Here is a 7006-nt window from a genome sequence, read left to right as displayed (position 1 = left end):
ATGAACTCCCCAGGTCAGTAGGTGCCCAATATGATGCTGGAGATCAGTAGAGAAATAACTTAAGAAAGAATGAAGGGATGGAGCCAAAGCAAAAACAACACCCGGTTGTGGACGTGACTGGTGATAGAAGCAAGGTCCGATGCTGTAAAGAGCAATATTGCATAGGAACCTGGAATGTTAGGTCCATGAATCAAGGCAAATTGGAAGTGATCAAACAGGAGATGGCAAGAGTGAATGGCAACATTCTAGGAATCAGCGAACTAAAATGGACTGGAATGAGTGAACTTAACTCAGATGACCATTTTATCTGCTACTGTGGGCAGGAATCCCTTGGAAGAAATGGAGTAGCCATCATGGTCAACAAAAGAGTCCAAAATGCAGTACTTGGATGCAATCTCAAAAACGACAGAATGATCTCTGTTTGTTTCCAAGGCAAACCATTCAATATCACGATAATCCAAGTCTGTGCCCTGACCAGTAACGCTGAAGAAGCTGAAGATGAACGGTTCTATGAAGACCTACAAGACCTTTTAGAAGTAACACCCAAAAAAGGTGTCCTTTTCATTATAGGGGACTAGAATGCAAAAGAAGGAATTCAGGAAACACCTGGAGTAACAGGCAAATTTGGCCTCAGATACAGAATGAAGCAGGGCAAAGGCTAATAGAATTTTGCCAGGAAAACACACTGGTCATAGCAAACACCCTCTTCCAACAACATAAGAGACGCCACATGGACATCAACAGATGGCTAATACCAAAAGCAGATTGATTAGATTCCTTGCAGCCGAAGATGGAGAAGCTCTATACAGTCAGCAAAAACAAGACCAGGAGCTGACTGTGGGTCAGATCATGAACTCCTTATGGCCAAATTCAGACTTAAATTGAAGAAAGTGGGGAAAAACACTAAACCATTAGGTATGACCTAAATCAAATCCCTATTATTATACAGTGGAAGTGACAATTAGATTTAAGGGACTAGATCTGATAGACAGAGTGCCTGATGAACTATGGACAGAGGTTCATGACATTGTACAGGAGACAGGGATCAAGACCATCTCTGGGAAAAAGAAATGCAAAAAAGCAAAATGGCTGTCTGGGGAGGCCTTACAAATAGCTGTGAATAGAAGAGAAGCCAAAAGCAAAGGAGAAAAGGAAAGATATACCCATTTGAATGCAGAATTCCAAATAATAACAAAGAAAGATAAGAAAGCCTTTCTCAGTGATCAATGCAAGGAAATAGAGGAAAACAATAGAATTGGAAAGACTAGAGATCTCTTCAAGAAAATTAGAGATACCAAGGGAACACTGCATGCACAGATGGGCTCAATAAAGGACAGAAATGGTATGGACCTGAAAAGAAGCAGAAGATATTAAGAAGAGGTGGCAAGAATACACAGAACTGTACAAAAAAGATCTTCATGACCCAGTTAATCACAATGGTGTGATCACTCACCTAGAGACAGACATCCTGGAATGTGAAGTCACGTGGGCTTTAGAAAGCATCACTACAAACAAAGCTAGTGGAGGTGATGGAATTCCAGTTGAGCTATTTCAGATCCTGAAAGATAATGCTGTGAAACTGCTGCACTCAATATGTCAGCAAATTTGGAAAACTCAGCAGTGGCCACAGGACTGGAAAAGGTCAGTTTTCATTCCAGTCTCAAAGAAAGGAAATGCCAAAGAATGCTCAAACTATGGCATAATTGCACTCATCTCACACACTAGTAAGGCAGTGCTCAAAATTCTCCAAGCCAGGCTTCAGCAATACGTGAATCGTGAACGTCCCAATGTTCAAGCTTGTTTTAGGAAAGGCAGAGGAACCAGAGATCAAATTGCCAACATCCGCTGGACCATGGAAAAAGCAAGAGAGTTCCAGAAAAACATCTATTTCTGCTTTATTGACTATGCCAAAGCCTTTGACTGTGTGGATCACAATAAACTGTGGAAAATTCTTCAAGAGATGGGAATACCAGACCACCTGACCTGCCTCTTGAGAAACCTGTATGCAGGTCAGGAAGCAACAGTTAGAACTGGACATGGAATAACAGACTGGTTCCAATTAGGAAAAGGAGTATGTCAAGGCTGTATATTGTCACTCTGCTTATTTAACTTATGTGCAGAGTACATCATGAGAAATCCTGGGCTGGAGGAAGCACAAGCTGGAATCAAGATTGCCAGAAGAAATCTCAATAACCTCAGATATGCAGATAACAACACCCTTATGGAAGAAAGCGAAGAGCAACTAAAGAGCCTCTTGATGAGAGTGAAAGTGGAGAGTGAAAAAGGTTGGCTTAAAGCTCAACATTCAGAAAACTAAGATCATGGCATCTGGTCCTATCACTTCATAGCAAATACATGCGCAAACAGTGGAAACAGTGTCAGACTTTATTTTGGGGGGCTCCAAAATCATTGCAGATGGTGATTGCAGCCATGACATTAAAAGACACTTACTTTTTGGAAGGAAGGTTATGACCAACCTAGACAGCATATTAAAAAGCAGAGACATTATTTTGCCAACAAAAGTCCATCTCCTCAAGGCTATGGTTTATCCAGTAGTTTTGTATGAACGTAAGAGTTGGACTATAAAGAAAGCTGAGTGCTGAAGAATTGATGCTTTTGAACTGTGGTGTTGGAGAAGACTCTTGAGAGTCCTTTGGACTGCAAGGAGATCCAACTAGTCCACCCTAAAGGAGATCAGTCCTGGGTGTTCATGGGAAGGTCTGATGTTGAAGCTGAAACTCCAATACTTTGGTAACCTGATGCAAAGAACTGACTCATCTGAAAAGACCCTGATGCTGGGAAAGATTGAGGGCAGGAGGAGAAGGGGACGACAGAGGATGAGATTTGTGGATGGCATCACTGACTCAATGGACATGAGTTTGGGTGGGCTCTGGGAGTTGGTGTTGGACAGGGAGGACCTGCGTGCTGCAGCTCATGGGGTTGCACTGTTGGACATACCTGAGTGACTGAACTGAATTTACCTTGATTCATGAACCTACCATTCCAGGTTCCTATGCAATATTGTTCTTTACTGCATCAGACTTCACTTTCACCACCAGATACAATCTCAACTGGGCGTTGTTTCTGCTTTGGCTCAGCCTCTTCATTCTTCCTGTAGCTATTATTCTGCTCTTCCCCAGAAGTATACTGGACACCTACCAACCGGGGGGGATAATCTTTCAATGTCATATCTTTTTGCCATTTCATGCTGTTCATGGGGTTCTCAAGGCAAGAATACTGAAGTGGTTTGCCATTCACTTCTCTGGTGGACCACATTTTGTCAGACCCTAACTAGCAGGGACATGCCCTTCAGCTGCTCCCTGTACCTCAGGACATGCCCAGTGCCCTGGTTCCCCCACCACTGGTCCTCGTTGATCATGTAAACCTTCACTGGTCATCAGGTGCTGGTCCATGTGTGGCTGGGGGTCAAGGCCAAGGCCCTGCTGGAATGGCTGGGAAGTGGGTCAGGGACAGCTAGAGCCTATGTTGAAGGATGTCCAGGAGCAGAGGGCTCTGCTGTCACTGGTCACCCTGGGGCTGATCTGCCACCGGGAGGTACTGGTCACCCTGGAGCCGATCTGCTGCCAGGAGTGGAGGGCACCCTGGCCTTTCTACTGCCACTGGCCGCCCAGGAGTCATTGGCCACCCTGGAGCCAACCTGCCACCCAGGAGTCACTGTCCAACATGAAGCCCACCCACCTCCCAGACGTCGCTGTCTGTCATGGAGCTAGTCAGCTGCCCAGGAGTCACTGTCCCCCTAGGAGCAGAGAGCACCCCAGCCTCTCCACTGCTGCTGGCCTCCCTGAGGCCCATCCACCACTACCACCTGCTCTGTGCTGGGAACTGGGGGTGCTGGTCACTACCCTACTCCTGCCTCCATCTCGGCATGATCTCTGCAAAGCCGCTTCCCAGGCCACCAATGCCCCTTCAGGCATTGATTTAAACAATGCCCTGATAGTCCCATTTAGACCCTATAGAGCCAAAGGAAGACTAATGATATAAGCCTTGACATCTGGCAAAAAGAGGAGGAAATTAGTCCTCTCCCCCTCCCTACTTTTCTTTTGTTTATAAAAGTAAAGCCTTCTCAGTCCTCCGGGCAGAGCCCTCTCACCTGCCCACTTGTATCTGTCACAAGTGTGCTACACTAATAAACCCATTCTTTGACTCCTACTTTGCCTCTCTGAATTTTTATGCAGACAAAAGGACCTAAGCTCCAGTAAGTCCTGAGACCAGGTAAGTAGTTTCAATTAAAAGCAGTGGCTCAAGTCCCCTATTAAGCCAGGGATTATGGGTTCAAGTCCCAGCCCATGGGTTTGAGCCCAATCTGAATTTTGCTTGGGTTCAAGTTCCACCTGAGAAGGAGTGAGGGTTCAGACACATTTGTTCTACGGTGGTCTGATTTTTACAGTAGCATTGGGCTTTTTGGACTTCCCTGGTGGCTCAGACGGTAAAGTGTCTGTCTACAATGCAGGAGACCTGGGTTCGATCCCTGGGTCGGGAAGAACCCCTGGAGAAGGAAATGGCAATTCACTCCAGTACTATTGCCTGGAAAGTCCCATGGACAGAGGAGCTTGGGAGGCTACAGTCCATGGGGTTGCAAAGAGTCGGACATGACTGAGTGACTTCACTCACTCACTCACTCTGGGCTTTTTATTTCACAATGGCCCATTTCACGAATTCTTATGTGAAATCTCCTTTCACCTCAATTTTGGAGTTACTTCAGACTGCCCGCATTGATTTTATATAAATGTTTCTAACTTATAACTAAATCCTATCACATATTGTAAAGTTTCAGTTCAGTTCAGTTCAGTCGCTCAGTCGTGTCTGACTTTTGCGACCCCATGAATCTGTTTACCAGAGATTAATATCACATTCAGTGGCTCCATGAGGTCTTCAAAGACCCCAGTGTTTCCATCTTTCTAGCCACAGTCTCAGATGTCAGCTTGGTCCCCAGGGTAGTTCCTCAAGGCACAGAATGGCTGCTGCACCACCAGGCTTCTCATCCAGGATGCTATGATATCCACCAGAAGGGAGAAGATGTGCTTTCTCTTCTTCATTCCTCCCTTCAAGAGCGAGGAAGCTTTACCCAGCAGCCTCCCATTGGCCATGATTATATCACACGATTAAGCTCAAGGAATCGTGAACTGTGAACTTCCAGATGTTCAAGCTGGTTTTAGAAAAGGCAGAGGAACCAGAGATCAAATTGCCAACATCTGCTGGATCATCAAAAAAGCAAGAGAGATCCAGAGAAACATCTATTTCTGCTTTATTGACTCTGCCAAAGCCTTTGACTGTGTGGATCACAGTAAACTGTGGAAAATTCTTCAAGAGATGGGAATACCAGACCACCTGACCTGCCTCTTGAGAAACCTGTATGCAGGTCAGGAAGCAACAGTTAGAACTGGACATGGAACAACAGACTGGTTCCAAATAGGAAAAAGAGTACGTCAAGGCTGTATATTGTCACCCTGCTTATTTAACTTCTATGCAGAGTACATTATGAGAAATCCTGGGCTGGAGGAAGCACAAGCTGGAATCAAGATTGCCAGGAGAAATCTCAATAACCTCAGATATGCAGATGACAACACCCTTATGGCAGAAAGCAAAGAGGAACTAAAGAGCCTCTTGATGAAAGTGAAAGAGGAGAGTGAAAAAGGTTGGCTTAAAGCTCAACATTCAGAAAACAAAGATCATGGCATCCGGTCCCATCACTTCATGGGAAATAGATGGGGAAACAGTGGAAACAGTGTCAGACTTTATTTTGGGGGGCTCCAAAATCACTGCAGATGATGACTGCAGCCATGACATTAAAAGACGCTTACTCCTTGGAAGAAAAGTTATGACCAACCTAGACAGCATATTCAAAAGCAGAGACATTACTTTGCCAACAAAGATCCGTCTAGTCAAGGCTATGGTTTTTCCAGTGGTCATGTATGGATGTGAGAGTTGGACTGTGAAGAAAGCTGAGCACTGAAGAATTGATGCTTTTGAACTGTGGTGTTGGAGAAGACTCTTGAGAGTCCCTTGGACTGCAAGGAGATCCAACCAATCCATTCTGAAGGAGATCAGCCCTGGGTTTTCTTTGTAGGGAATGATGCTGAAGTTGAAACTCCAGTACTTTGGCCACCTCATGCAAAGAGTTGACTCATTGGAAAAGACTCTGATCCTGGGAGGGACTGGGGGCAGGAGGAGAAGGGGACGACAGAGGATGAGATGGCTGGATGGCATCACTGACTCGATGGACGCGAGTCTGAGTGTACTCCGGGAGTTGGTGATGGACAGGGAGGTCTGGCGTGCTGCGATTCATGGGGTCGCAAAGAGTCGGACATGACTGAGAGACTGAACTGAACTGAACTGAACTGAATCCACACAACCCATATCTTATAGGTTAATCAACTATGGGATTTTTCTGGTGGTTTTAGGCTTTTGGACTCAGAAACTGGAAATGCACTTAAATCATGTCATAGTAAGCCAAATTATGAGATTTGATTAACTTAATTGGATGCAGATTATTTCATTATTTCATATCTACATATTTCACTCTGTAAATTTGTCTACAACTTGTCAGCATATCCTTAAATTTGGGAGCTCATTTTTTTTTTCCTACTTAGGAACCAAGAATAGGAACCAAGGATTTTAGTATTTAGCAAGACCATCTCCAAGAAAAGGAAATGGAAAAAGGCAAAATGGTTGTCTGATGAGGCCTTACAAATAGCTGAGATAAGAGAAGCAAAAGGGAAAGGAGAAAATGAAAGATATATCCATTTGAATGAAGAGTTCCAAAGTATAGCAAGGACAGATAAGAAAGCCTTCCTCAGTGATCAATGCAAGGAAATAGAGGAAAACAATAAAAGGGGAAAGACTAGGGATCTCTTAAGAAAATTATACATACCAAGGGAACATTTCATGCGAAGATGAGCACAATAAAGGAAAGAAATGGTATGGACCTAACAGAAGCAGAAGATATTAAGAAGAGGTGGCAAGAATACACAGAAGAACTGTACAA

This window comes from Capricornis sumatraensis, chromosome 10 (genome assembly GCF_032405125.1).
Source record: "Capricornis sumatraensis isolate serow.1 chromosome 10, serow.2, whole genome shotgun sequence".
NCBI lineage: Eukaryota > Metazoa > Chordata > Mammalia > Artiodactyla > Bovidae > Capricornis > Capricornis sumatraensis.
The sequence above is the reverse complement of the archived record's forward strand: the minus strand, read 5'-3'. Positions refer to the sequence as shown.